This window comes from Panthera pardus, unplaced genomic scaffold (assembly GCF_024362965.1).
Source record: "Panthera pardus isolate Hobbes unplaced genomic scaffold, ASM2436296v1 HiC_scaffold_2, whole genome shotgun sequence".
Lineage (NCBI taxonomy): Eukaryota > Metazoa > Chordata > Mammalia > Carnivora > Felidae > Panthera > Panthera pardus.
In genome coordinates this window covers 67,556,301-67,571,847 of record NW_026526765.1, presented here as the reverse complement: position 1 = coordinate 67,571,847, position 15,547 = coordinate 67,556,301, and the positions used below count along the sequence as shown (strand labels likewise).

The window sequence follows — 15,547 nt, the reverse complement described above, 5'->3', positions numbered from 1 at the left end:
TGCTTTGCTTTCTTGCACTTTGTAGATAATTGAGTTTTTTACAAATTAAGATTTCCAGCAACTCTGCATTGAACAAGTCTATCAGCACCATTTCTCCAGCAGCATTTGCCTACTTTATGTCTCTGTGTCACAATTTGCTAATTCTCACAATATTTCAAAGTTTTTCATTATTATATTTGAATTGCTGCAACCTCACGATAAAACTTGAACGGATGAGGAGTTGCTTCTTATGGGTGAGGAAAGAAAGTGATTTCTTGAGATGGAATCTACTCCTGGTGAAGATGTTGTGAATATTGTTGAAACAACAACAAAGGATTTAGAATATTACATAAACTTGGTTGATAAAACAGCAGCAGAGTTTAAGAGGATTGGCTCCAATTTTGAAAGAAGTTCTACTGTGGGTAAAATGTTACCAAATAGCATCACATGCTACAGAGAAATCATTCATGAAAGGAAGAATCAATCAAGGTAGGAATCTTCATTCTTGTCTCATTTTAAGAAATTTCTACAGCTACCCCAGCCTTCAGCAATCACCACTCTGAGCACTCAGCAGCCATCAACATCAAGGCAAGACCCTGCACCAGCAAAAAGATTACAACTTGTTGAAAGCACAGATGATGATTAGAAATTTTTAGCAGTAAAGTATTTTTAAATTAATGTGTGCACATTTTAAGATATAATCCTATTTCACACTTAATAGACTACAGTATAGTGTAAACATAACTTTTATATGCAGTGGGAAACCAAAAATTTGACTCTTATTGTGACATTCACTTTATTGCAGTGGCCTGGAACCAAACCTGCAATATCTTCAAGGTATGCCTGTGTTGCAAAATGATCACCACTATAGTATTAGCTAACACCTCCATCACATCACATCATTATCATATTTCTATGGTGGTACAGATTCTTAATTTTCCTCCAATACTAAATGGCTCAACATCAACTCCGTAACTTACCTAGCTCAAAACTTCTACTGATGGATTCATTCTCCTTTATAACTTCTATTTGTTCAAGTCCCTTCACCACTCCTTTTCCATCTCATGACATTTGTATGTGTGTAATTTTAGCCTCCACTCAACTGCACCATCAGCTCCTACTTTCACTAGTCAACTATGGACAGATGGAGGCCAAGAATTGTAGTCCTGAAAATGACAGCCTGGGCCAAAGGGCTATGGTTCTAGCAAGCACTGGGACTGACATTACCAAGCTATTAAGTTCCAATGGATGAGCTTCATAGATCTATGGTGTGTAATTTTATCAGTGTTTATGTTGCAGTTTGTGTGAATAGGCAAGCCAGGATGCATGCACTCTTTTGTAAATGATCATAAACATTGGTCACAGCTAAATGTGTGAGAATACATAGTTGTCCCCAGCAGGGATCAGGATCTGAAATGAATTTCACAGTGTACTTTCCTAGCTTCATCTACCAACCCTATCTGACAGATATGCATCCAGCAGTTTTAAAAATATAGGTAATTAAAAGAAATTTTTTGGATAAAGTAATATAAGTTGATAGAATTTTCAAATATTATACATACTCAATAAAAAATTAAGTCTCCCTGACCTCCTTTCCCAGCCTCCCATTTCTTTTCCCTAAAGGTAACCATGGTGCTTCCACGATTTTTACACAAATAGATTCAAATTTAAATAAGCAAAGATAGTCTTAATGGGAAAGTAGGGGAAAAAAGCAACCTTGCCCTATTTACTTGGACCATTGTGGAGGACTTATGGAATTAAAGAATGGGCTCCTTTTCTTCTACCAGGAACCCTACTGAGTCTCATTGTCCAACTAGAAACCTCACAAGGGAAATACCAACAACACAGAGCTGAACACTTCCACCATATTCCAGCAAAGGCTCTTTGCAGATGTCAAGTAGCATGCATTAGGCTCCCTCCAAAATGTGTGTGAATTAGTAAATTAAAACCAGGTGGTGCCTCTATCAAAGAAAGACCAGATCTTATGGCAAAAACTGGTCCATTATATACAACCGTTACAGAAAGAAAAGTCTGTGCATTCAGTAGGAGACCCACAGAAGCCCAACCTGATAAATCAGATTCTCAGTCACACCTTCTGTCCTCCCACCATCATTTATATACCCCAGGAAAGTTTTCTCTCTCCAAATAACAAATGTTGAAGTTCTGAGTCAAAATAGATTTTGATGCCTCAGGAAATTCCATAAACCTTTTGGTAATATAGGTAATGTCTCCTTCTCTCTACTCACATGACACAAAGATCTCTAGAATTACTAATGACTATGTAAAACCTCTATGGGAGTCCTGCCTAAGGTTCTTGTCTCCCCATAGTCCTTTCTCTTACCTTTGAGTCCAGGTAATCCATGTCTGTTTGCATTCCCTGTACTCAATTCCCAATTCGGCAGTAATTTCCTACACTGCCCTAGAAGAGGATGCTAATCTTATCTTTCCCAAAAAATACCAAAAGATGTAGTTAGCCCTCTAGAAGCTGATTCCTTCACTTCTTAATGAAGATTTAGGACAGGGGTCCCCAAACTATAGCCCACAGGTCAAATCTGGTTGATTGCTTATTTGTGTAAATAGCAATTTATTGGAACACAGCCACACTCATTTGTTTATGTATTGTCTCTGCCTGCATTTGTGTTACAATGGCAACATTGAGTAATTGCAACAGATGCTATATGGCTCACAAAACCTAAAATATTTGTCATCTGGCCTTTTACAGAAAAAGTTCTTTGACCTCCAGTTTTGGCCTCTAAGGAGGTTAAATCTATCATAAGTATGCTTTTAGCAAATATGTAAGACCTGACAGAGTGATTTTAACATAATAATATTTACAGTATCCTAACCTAAATTCCAGAGTTAGTCAGATTCTAGGTTTATAGATTAAACAGTAGCATCAGAGACCCAGGATCTTTACCCTTGTCTATCCTGCTATCCTCAGCAGGTTGACTTACCACTTTAGAGTTTCCAGATGGCTACAACAGCTAAAAGCATCATCATCGGAGAGCATCCAAAAAAGAAGGAAAGTAAAGGGCAAAAAGACTTTTTCTTATAAAATTCTTTTCTTTATAATAACAGCAAAACTTTCCCAGAAAACTTTTGTAGAAATTCCCTAACTGGGTTGTGTGAGCAGCCTTGGACCATTACAAAGGGAACTGAGATTACTGTGATGTGTTTGGAGCCATGACTGTTATGCCTGGTTGCACATTAGAATTACCCACAGAGTAACCAGCAAATTAGAAAATATCAGCATTTATGTTCTTCCTGGAGCTAAGCACATTCCGACATAAACAAAAGCAGATTTCCTTTGTCTGGGATGAAAACCTAACAGCTGATGGCTTTTGGGCAACCAATGGTGTTACATGCCACAGTCATGTAATGAACACTGAAGTAATTCAGATAGATAGTGGGACTAGGAGGGGAAGAGATTGTGAGCAAGAATTCACCCAGAATCCTCAATGAAAGAGAAGAAGTACCCAGAAAGTTTCTGGGCAACAATTCCAATGAGAGTAGAGAGTCATGGATTTCAATGGGGGAGGAACATGCATATGGAGATCACAGGAGCTGGGGAGTGACAAGGGAAACAAGGAATATAGGAAAGCAAGGAGTTCCAAGGATATAGTTAGTTCAGTATTGGCATACAGAGGGTAGAATGTCGATGTCATATCAAGGTTGAGGTGTCTAAGAAGACCCATCAGTCTAGAATTCAAAAAAGAGTTCTTTATAGGACATTTTTGAGAATGATAGGCAGGGAGCTACTAATAATTTCTGCAGAAAATGGACATGAACTATGTATGTCCTGAGAAAACCCTATCTACAGGGATGGGAGACATCATAAGTCTGAGTGAGGTTGTTCTGTGAGGTGTGTAAAACACAGAGAAAGGTAAAAGTCTGCACTCTGGTGTGCAACAAACATAAATCAAGTCTGCTGCCAATCGTTAATAGACTGTAGATGTATAGACTGTTTTGAACTTCTTCTGCTAAAAATAATAGAAATTCAAATGTTTTGCTTGACACATTTTAAGCCTTGATGCTAAAATGAAATCACACTGTTTTCAGCTAATAAGAACAATACAATTACCAAGCCAAACCCAAGTCTTCTAATTCCAGATCCCTTGGATTAAGTCCTAACTTAATCCAAAGACTGATTTGCACATGACTGTAACCGCAGAATCTGAGTGACCTTTTGGTCTTCAATGAAACACCCTGGGAAAACTGTTTTCCCTGCACTCATTTAAAAACAGTAACTGCTCTACATCATTTAAGATCCTTTGTCAAGGGAATTCAATTAGCATCAGCCTGAGGTCACCCCAGGATTTCATAAACTTTTTCATCCTGTGGACTCCCCTGGGTTTTCCATGGCTCATATCAACTGTCCCCAAAAATGTAAGTTTACTTGTCATCTTACAGATCCTGCAGTAGCTCTGGTCTCCCTCTCAGTATCACAACAAATCTGAAAGGAAGTGCCCGAGGGGAGGCAGTAGGTGGAGAATGCTGGGTCACCCACAGTTCACTGCCTCTTCTCCAAGCAGCTATTCAGGGGACTGGAGATGCTGTCTCTGTGACTTCCTGACAACAGCCCATGATCTCCCTATGGGTCAACTCCCAGTTTAGGAAACACTGGGAAAGTACCAACATCTATTTGGTATAATAACAGACTGTGAATTAAATAGAATCCAAGAATGCTAAAATAATAACATTTGCCAAATTTCCTGTATCAAAGGCATAAGAATAGCAGCTTCAATAAATTGGCAAATATTTATTGTTTGCTATTTTAGTAAAACTAAATACACCACCCTCACTGAACTAATGTAAGCTTTAAAAAAGGCATTCACTCACTGAGCCTTTAGTTTAACAAATACTTGAGTGCCTACTATGGCCAAGTCATTTGTATAAGGCACAAGGTAAGTGAAACACAGTTCCTGCTTTTCACTAAATTTAAAAATCTAAATACCTAAATAATATCTATGTTTTAAAAAAGGTAATATGATATTATTATGGGACAAAGGTGTCAGAGTAAGCACAGCATTCACCACTAGAATTCAAATGTGCTTGATCACACCCACAGGCTTGGTATAATGGGCTTACTAGGAATTCAACCACATGAAGTTGTTCAAAGAAGATATTGAGAAGACAGGATCAGGTAGGCAAGCTTGACCTGGTAGAAATGTGTTCATTGTCACGGGGATGCAATTATGAAAGCTTGTGGCTGTCAATAGGATGTTTCCTTTGCCCTTTGAATAAAAGCAGAAAAGAGATGTCTTCATTACATCTGTAAGATATTGGGCCAGATAAGAACATAGCTTGGTAACCTTTTCTCAAGGAGAAAGGCATATAACAAGACCAAATATTAACATGACCAAATTCAGTCACTCCACAAATATTTATCAAAACCCTACAGTGTGGCAGAAATAGTCATAGGGTTGTGTGGTCCAAGAAAAACTGGGTTACAAATAATGGACATAAGCCACAAAGTAATGAAGCTAATATATTTTAAATTAATGAGGCCCTTATTGTAATGGAGGGTCCAACTGGTGATAAATTTTTAAAGGATGTATAAAGGCTAAAGTGGATTCAAAGGAGAATGGTAAGGATGATTAATTAGGAAAGGAAATTAGGCTCTATGAGAAAAGGTTAAATTAATTCCAGTTATTTAACTTGGAGAAGAGAAGACTAAGGGCTGACTTGATCATAATGGGGGGGGGGGTCTGCTTTTCTTTTCCTTAAGAGACATGAGAAAATGGGACAAAAATAAAGCATTTATTTAGCCATTGATTCAGTCAATAAACACATAATATGGGTACTGCATTGTTGCCTAACACAAGAGATTGCAGAAGCACAAAAATGAATACAACATAGTCTTTGCCAATAGAAGCCATTTCATTTGGACATAAGAAAGAACTCCTGTGGAAAAGCTGAGAGCTTTTCCCCTAAGGTCAGGAACAAGACAGGGATGTCCACTCTCACCACTGTTATTCAACATAGTATTGGAAGTCTTAGCCTCTGCAATCAGAAAACACACACAAAAAAAAGGCATCCAAATTGGCCAGGAGGAGGTCAAACTTTCACTCTTTGCAGATGACATGATACTCTATATGGAAAACCCAAAAGATTCCACCAAAAAACTGCTAGAACTGATTCATGAATTCAGCTAAGTTTCAGGATATAAAATCAATGCACAGAAATCAGTTGCATTCCTATACACCAACAATGAAGCAACAGAAAGAGATATCAAGGAATCGATCTCATTTACAATTGCACCAAAAAACATAAAATACCTAGGAATAAATCTAACCAAAGAGGTGACAAATCTATACACTGAAAACTATAGAAAGCCTATGAAAGAAATTGAAGAAGACACACACAAAAAAAATGGAAAAATATTCCATGCTCCTGGATAGGAAGAACAAATATCGTTAAAATGTCAGTACTACCCAAAGCAACCTCCATATTCAATGCAATCCCTACCAAAATAACACCAGCCTTCTTCACAGAGCTAGAACAAATAATCCTAAAATTTGTACGGAACCAGAAAAGACCCCAAATAGCCAAAGCAATCTTGAAAAAGAAAACCAAAGCAGGAGACATCGCAATCCCGTACTTCAAGCTATATCACAAAGCTGTAATCATCAAGACAGTATGATACTGGCACAAGAACAGACAATCAGATCAATGGAACAGAATAGAGAACCCAGAAATGGACCCACAAACGTATGGCCAACTAATCTTTGACAAAGCAGGAAAGAATATCCAATGGAATGAAGATAGTCTCTTTAGCAAGTGGTGCTGGGAAAACTGGACAGCAGCATGCAGAAGAATGAACCTGGACCACTTTCTTACACCATACACAAAAATAAACTCAAAGTGGATGAAAGACCTCAATGTAAGACAGGAAGCCATCCAAATCCTCGAGGAGAAAGCAGGCAAAAACCTCTTTGATCTTGGCCACAGCAACTTCTGACTCAACACGTCTCCAGAGGCAAGGGAAACAAAAGCAAAAATGAACTACTGGGACCTCATCAAAATAAAAAGCTTCTGCACAGTGAAGGAAAAAACCAGCAAAACTAAAAGGCAACCGGCAGAATGGGAGAAGATATTTGCAAATGACATACCAGATAAAGGGTTAGTATCCAAAATCTATAAAGAACTGCTCAGACTCAACACCTAAAAAACAAATAATACAGTGAAGAAATGGGCAAAAGACATGAATAGACACTTCTCCAAAGAAGACATCCAGATGGCCAACCGACACATGAAAATATGCTCAACATTCTTCACTCATCATCAGGGAAATGCAAATCAAAACCACAATGAGATACAATTTCACACCTGTCAGAATGGCTAACATGAACAACTTAGGCAACAACAGATGTTGGCAAGGATGCGGGGAAAGAAGATCTCTTTTGCACTGCTGGTGGGAATGCAAGCTGGTGCAGCCACTCTGGAAAACAGTATGGAGGTTCCTCAAAAAATTAAAAATAGAACTACCCTACAACCCAGCAATTGCACTACTAGGTATTTAGGGGTACAGGTATGCTGTTCGAAGGGGCACATGCACCCCAATGTTTATAGCAGCACTATTAACAATAGCCAAAGTATGGAAAGAGCCCAAATGTCCACTGATGGATGAATGGATAAAGAAGAAGTGGTATATATAATGGAGTATTACTCAGCAATCAAAAAGAATGAAATCTTGCTATTTGCAACTATGTGGATGGAAGTAGAAGGTATTATGCTAAGCAAAATTAGTCAGAGAAAAACAAATATCATATGAATTCACTCATATGAGGACTTTAAGACACAGAACAGATGAACATAAGGGAAGGGAAGCAAAAATAATAAAAAAACAGGGAGGGGGACAAAGCATAAGAGACTTTTAAATATGGAGAACAGAGGGTTACTGGAGGGGTTGTGGGAGGGGGGATGGGCTAAATGGGTAAGGGACATTAAGGAGTCTACTCCTGAAATCATTATTGCTAACTAATTTGGATATAAATTTAAAAATGAAATTAAAAAAATTTTCTGAGAAAAGAAAAAAAAGAAATAACTGTGAACAACTAGGTGATAAAACTCAAGAACTGGCTGAAGGAGCATATGTAATATAAATGCCTAGAGATTCTCGAGAAGACAATCAAGATTGTTAAGATTGTTATGATCACAGAACTAAATGATTACTAAAGTTCCTTTCTAGAATCTGTGATACTAAAACCTGTACCCTAGTTTTACAGACAAGTTTCCTACAAAGCAATATTAAAAGGGATATATAACAATAATACATATAACTGAATTTATATTTGACCATTGACTAATGTTTTGATTTCATGTCAAATATTATTTTGCCCATTTTTAATTGATCTTTAATTAAAAACTATACCTGACACCTTAGATTTAAGGGAAAACGTCTAATAATCCCTTTGGTGAAGAGTTAAGAATTTAAACTGAGGATCAAAATCAATATATAGGTTCCATCTATAAAATGAGAAGACAATTCAGAATGTGATAATTTTGTTTGAATTTCAGTTGGTCAGGTAGAATATCCAGTATTAGAGAAAAATGGACTATGAAAGCTTCATCAAGTCCTTTTCACGAAATGTACTGAGCTACATACATACAGCCTTGAACCATAGAGTCACATCTAGAACATTTGTTGTTCAGCTAGAATGCTAGAGAGAATAGAAACACTGCTAGATACCTCTAATTTGGATATCCCACTCAAATTTCAAATTCAACACTTCAAGAAAAAAGAGTAAGAAAGTCAGAGAGAGAGAGAGAGAGAGAGAGAGAGAGAGATCTTATCTACCTTAACTCAAATTTGTACCTTGTATTCATGTCTCTTAATTAAAAGTGTCACCTTAGCAATTATGTATTGTGCACCTATCATGTGTCTGTCAACCTACTAGGGGTTAGGAGTGCAAAGATATATGTCACTGTATTTGCCCTCAGGTACAAGGCCATGTAACCAATTTTCAGTTTTACATAATCAGGGCAGGTTTTTATTTGTTTGTTTGTTTTTAATTTCATTGAGACCATTATAAATTCACATATAGTTGTAACACATAATACAGAGAGACCTCTTCTATACTTTGTCTCATTTCCTCCGGTGGTAACACTTTGCAAAACTATAGTACAGTAAAGTATGCAAGCATTCTCCAGAAACACGCTTGTAATCCAAAGCACTTGTATATCAAAGTCAATTTCAAGAACCATTGGCTCAGTTGTGATCATGTGATGTTCAGTATCATGTACCACTTATATGACAGGACATCGCTCATTTATCAAGTTAAAATTTATTAAAAATATTTGATTGTCTTGCAGAACACTCGCAGAACTAGTTACTCACAATCCAAGGTTTTGCTGTGTATCAAACTGGCATATTTACATTGATACAATCCTCCCATCTTATTCAGATTTCACCAGTTTTACTTGTACTCACTTGTGTGTGTGTGTGTGTGTGTGTGTGTGTTAGTTCTACACAATTGTATCAGTCATGTAGGTTCCTGTATCTACAACGACAGTTAAGGTACTGAACAATTCCATACTACAAGACTTGTACTGCCCCTTTATAACTCTACCCACCTCTCTCCCACCCCCTCCTCTATCCCTAACCTCTGGCAGCCACTAATCTGTCTTCCATTTTTAAAATTTTGTCATTTCAAAAGCATTACACAAATAGAATCATACAATATGTAATCTTTAAGTACTGACTTTTTTTCCTCTGAGCACAATACCTGAAAGATTCATCCAAATTATTGCATGTATCAGTAGTTTGTTCCTTTTTATTACTGAGTAGTAGTCCACAGTGTGTTTTACCATGGTGTGTTTAACCATTCACCTGCTGAAGGATATCCGGGCTTATTCCAATTTTTGGCTATTCCAAATAATGCTGCAATGAACATTCATGTACAGGTTCTTGTGTGAGTAGACACTGTCATTTCTCTTGGATAAATGCCTAGGAGCACAAGTGCTGGATCATAGGGTATTTCAGTGTTAAGGTTTGTTTTTTTTTTTTTTTAATTTTTAAGAGAGAGACAGCATTAACAGGGAAAAGGGGCAGAGAGAAGAGGGAGAGAGAGAATGTTAAGCAGGCTCCACGCTCAGCACAGAGCCGCATATGGGGCTTGATCCCATGACCCTGGAACCATGACTGAGCTTTTGAAATCAAGAGTTCCATGCTCAACGGATTGAGCCACCCAGGCTCCCCTAGACTTTTTTTTAAAAAAGCTGTCAAACTGTGTCCCAGAATGACTATACCATGTTATATTCCCACAAGCAGTGCATGCATGGCCAAGTTTCTCAGCAATCTCACCAACATTTGGGATTTTCTCTATTTTTTCTCTTAGCCATTCTGATAGATGTATGGTGGCATGCTACTAAAATAGCTTTATAAAAGACAGATGAGCCTATTGTTCTAGAAGGCAGGGTAGAGAGCAACTACATCCACCAGCATCCCCAGGAAGGAGGACAAGAGAGGTATGGGTAGGAAAACATCCAAAAAGGAGATAATATTTGAATTGGGTTCTTAAAAATTGAGTAGATCTTCAGAAACTAGAAGGAAGAGAAAGATACGTCTAGCATAGGGAATATAATATTCAGAATCAAAGGGCTATGCAAGAGCATGAAGAACAGAGAGGTCTAGACAGGTAGAGCCCAGTGTGCCATAAAGGGGAAAGAGGAACAGTGCAAGGAAGAGGACTTCCGTGTGTCATGTCAGGGATTTCAACTACATTCTACAGGGAAGAGAAAGGCTCAGCTATGATGAGGGCAGTACCAGGATTGTTTCTAGTCTCCATGTGCTCCCACAATGTATCCCATATCTGGCTCCCCTTTCCTTTCTTACTGCCACTCCAGCCTCAGAGGCTCACATATCTCAACTGCCAAACCCGGCTTCCATCCACCCTCTCTGCTAATACCGGAGCCATTTTCCTATATATGTATATTGCACGGTATATTATTTCTCTGCTCAGAAATTTTCACTAGCCCCTTCTCCTTGTGCAAAACAAAGTCTGAACTCCTCAGAGCTACCCAGGAACAAAGGTGATGTGGCCCCACTGCTCCAGGAAGAGAAGCTCCAGGTTAATGGGATTGATTTCTAGTCCCCACACGGGAAGTGCTTTATTCAGCCTCTAGGCAGGAAACACAAGTTTCCTCTACCTTCTTAGCCTGTGGAAACACTCCTTATCCTTAAAAATTTAGGCTTAGTATGGCTTCCTTTTATGAAGGTTCCCAGTCCCCTTCCTTCCTCTATCCCCAAATTTACGCTATTACTCCTACTTTGGAATTTACTATCATTTTGCTTGTATCATTACTTAAAGTATTTCTTTCATCCTGCCTTGTGCTATAGCTCTCAAGCTTTTCTCCTCCAATAGACTACAAACTGATGGTAGGCATGGTGATAGAGATGTGAAGTACAAAACTGAGTTGTTCTCCATTTATCTGATATTAACACACTTATATGCCAAGGATTTGGCTGCACCTTGGGTAAGGGATATAAACTTTCAAAAGATTTGGAATCTCAACAAAAAATATGATAGGATAAAAACAATAATAATACAAGGCAGAAAATGACTTGTTTCTTAGGCGTACAAAAAAAGAACTATATTTACTCCACATTCATCTAAAATGTGATTCTGTCTTTAAGTCTGTTTCACTCGAGGTCCCCTACAAACATTTTCCAACAATAAAAAAATAGAAACAAAAAAGAAAAGTGCCAGGCTTGTTGAAAATGTGGCAAAGTCTATTTTAATTTTTTAGTCTTCACTTCTTTTTCTTTAACTATGGTCTAAACTTGTTATTTTCTCATAAATAATTATATGTGACAGTGTATTCAAAACTGTTTCTACACAAGAAGAGGAACAAAAAAGAACATGGTACTATAGTTCAAAAGCCCCTTCTAACATATTTCTGTGGACATCACATCCACTTCCAATAAATTAATGAAAATGCATAAAGTGAGCTGCATATCAGTAAAGTTGCCAGTTCTAGGTATTTTTCAAATACAAGGTCTCAAATAACAAAACTCTCAGGACTGAGTTCAAGGTGACCACTCATTACCTGTAAGATGTGATCAGACTATTTTTTAATAGTTTTTGCTTAACAATAATAAAAATAGAATCAGAAAGCTTAAAAGAAATAAATATGGAATGATGGGCCAATGAATGTGTTGATCTCACTTGAAATTTATCAGGAAAACTTGACATCCTCTGCTCTTTTTAAAAATAATTTACATAAATTATTCTCTAAATTAAGACCAAGTAAATGTCACCTTTTTCCTAACAGAATTAGTATTCTATTCCCATAGTGTATCAATGGCATTCAATGTGTTTTCCGTTTAAAGAAAAGGAAAAAGAACTATATGTCAAATTATCTCTTAACATATATAAAATAAAGGCCATAAATACATAAAGGTTAACATAGGATTGCTGGGGCCTCTCCTCCCCTAGACACACGATTGTTAGAAACTGATCATTAGGACTGTCTTTGAGGTTCTTATATAAACTGTTTTTGCTTGTTTTTATTTCCTCAGATCAAGTATATATTCTTTAGTTTCAAAAGAAATTCAGAAACACTGAGATCATGATTTTTATTAACTACTAAAATTACAGCCAGTATCTCAACTACATCTTTTGATAGGCCTTTAATCAGTTTTTAATCACATTCTCCACAAGTACCAGGCACTGTAATCAAAATTTCCCTCTAACTTATTGGGCCTAAGAGGAGTATAATCTTTGGGAAATTCCAACACATGCTTAGCTGAACACAGACATTTCCTTGGAGCAAAAATTTTATTTCAGCCCTGTTTTCTGATTTAAAAAATGAAAACGAAAAATATTTAACCATTAAGCGTACCAAAGAAATTGAATGGCTGTCTGTATCTTTAAGGGGAAGTGCTGCCGTCTGGACGAGACCCACATAGACTAATAATTGTGAGGTTCAGTTTACCTATAAAAGATGATAGTTACTAATAATATTGACTTATATAAATGTTTCAACTTCTGTGCTTTTTCCCCTTCTCCTCTAACATTGAAGGAAGTCAGGCTCTTAAAAAGGAGCTTAGAGGAAGAGAGCAAAGAAGCACACTGGAGGGAAGTTAGAGGGTGGAAACGGAGCCACAGAGCAAAATGCAGTCAGAGTTTTTGATGGATCTATGTCATCGTATTAGAGTGTAATAAGAAAATAAGTTCAAACAGGAAGGAAAGAAGAGAGACTTCAAAAGTCCTCTGATGCTTTTAATAACAATAAAAATAATGCTAATATAAATGCTTCCCATCTGACCCATCTGATTGGTGTTTGGAATTTACAGTGCACTTTCACCCACACACATTTTCTTTCCTAACACTCACAATAGCTCTTTGCAGTTAAAAAAAAAAAAAATTAGTTTCACACCACCTCTTACTGTGACATTCAACCACAGGAATGGCATACCTTCTCTTGGTGGCTCTCTGCGAGAATCTGCATTCTCTATCTTTAAACACGCAAGCAGAGTAATGGATTCAGTCATCCGCAGCATGAATAAGGTCTGCTCAGACTGCATTGATCCAACAAGATTATGGATTGTTGATTTTCTTGTGTGTCTGACCTTACTGCTCAGTGCTTGCATCATGTACCAAATTCTAAAAGCTGCTTCTTAATGTGACTTCTGATAATGTGAGTGGTATAAGCCATTGTCTCTTAATGACAAATTCGATAGAATTAAAAGGCAACTCTAGGGGCTTCTCTATGAATAAGACAATTCTGTGTTGTTATCTGACAAATCTTTATTTTTTAAATTAATTTAATCCAATTAAATCTTCCTGACTGGAATAACTGCAGTTAAACTCTGCAAAATTCTGGCCAAGCTCTTTATCCTATTTGTGAAATTCAAGCCTTCAAATGATTGGTGGGTCAGAAATGAATGGTCACAGTTTCTAATTGAGTTGGATTTACAGAAATATTTTACATCTTTTGTTAGTTTGTCACCTAGGATATGTTTAGTCTAAAATAAAGTAGAGACCATGAACATTATTTTTGTGGCCTGAGTTCTGGCCACATGAGACACACAAAGCCTCAGACAGAACACACTGAGTCAGCATTGTGGTCTAGAATGAGGAGGAATGAGTCCTAGATTGGAGCTCATGTCATTGACCAGAGCCCCACGTGGACCAAACAGCTAATGGAGTTGAGTCATTAGCATCTAGGGGCTAAGCCAATCATTTCCAAACTAAGGAGTTTTTTAGAAGACAGATTCCCAGACCACACCCTGGATCTAATACACCCACATCTCTTGGAATCCGGTCTATGGCTCTGCACTTCTCCAAAGTTTACAGGTGATTGGATGATCAGTAAGTTTGGGGAAATAGAGGGCCAAAACTAAAATTATTCTAAGTGGGCATAAAAGTGGGGAGGAGTTCTCCATCTGCTCAGAGACAGAAAAAGCCTCCTTAAACTACTTCTTCAGCATCTAGTGTTGCTAACTCGAAGTCTGACTACAATTCGACTCTTATTCTTTTCTTGGCCATCTGTTTGGTTTTTTGATTGATTGATTTTCTCTCTGGAAATTTAAAATTTGGAGACCAGAAATTCCCTTAGAATGTAACTATATAAGGACACTATTAGTTTGAAGACTCAAACACTTCAGCTCAAGAGAAATTCTTCTATTTCCTTTTCATCTCTTTCATTTCCTATGTTCTGTTTTTCTAGAACTATTAAGTGGATGTTCAGCATCATGGATTAAAAGTATTGTGTTTTGGGTGCCTGGGTGGCTCAGTTGGTTGGGCATCCAACTTAGGCTCTGGTCATGATCTCGCAGTTTGTGAGTTCCAGCCCCACATCGGGCTCTGTGCTGACAGCTCAGAGCCTGGAGCTTGCTTCAGATTCTGTGTCTGCCCCTCCCATGCTCATGCTCTCTCTCTCTCTCAATAATAAATGGACATTAAAAAAAATTTTTTTAAGTATTGTGTTTTAATTTTTCTTTCATTTTTTTCTCCAGATTTTGTTTTATTTTATTGTCTAGAATACTAATTCAGCCTTCAGCAATGTTCATCCTGTTATTCATCTCCCACATTTTTTTTTCTATTTTGCCATGAGATTTTTAATTTCTAGAAACAGTTTGTGCTCTCTGACTACTCATCTTCATAGGAGCCTTTTCTTTCCCTTCCTCTTCACCCCTCTGCCTCCCCCTCCCCCTCTCCCTCCTCTTAGTTTGCTTTTCTTTCAATGAATAATAGCCACTTGACTCTCTAAAGATATTTTTAAGTGTTTTTTAAATTAAGTGTTCATCTGTTTCTTGAATTATTTCTTTCATAACCTTGGGTCAGTGGTTCTGTTAGTTAAGTTTGATCCTTCTATTGCTTGGCCTCAACTATCTGGTGATGGTTGATTATCCATTAACAGCTGGCGAGGGTGACTTCTGCAGTTCTGATATTGCACAGGGCCTCAACTTTGTAAGACTGCTTTCAGTTTAGTTAACCATAAATGGTTATGGTGGGTCAATGGGACAAATGTCTTAAGGTTCCTGGGCATGGGCTGGCAGGCAAGCCAGGTATCTGTCCCCCTCCACCACTTGCCAACTAAAAAGATGTGCGTTGTGGCA

General features: G+C 37.6%; 1 long non-coding RNA gene across 1 annotated transcript in view; it reads right to left on the bottom strand.

The window, feature by feature from the left end:
- The window catches only part of LOC109267605 (uncharacterized), a 114,808-nt gene that overhangs the window by 55,620 nt on the left and 43,641 nt on the right, over nt 1-15,547 (bottom strand). Inside the window, exon 2 of the long non-coding RNA XR_002080195.2 lies at nt 5,068-5,213. This is a non-coding gene — a long non-coding RNA (uncharacterized LOC109267605). The remainder of the gene's footprint in view (nt 1-5,067; nt 5,214-15,547) is intronic.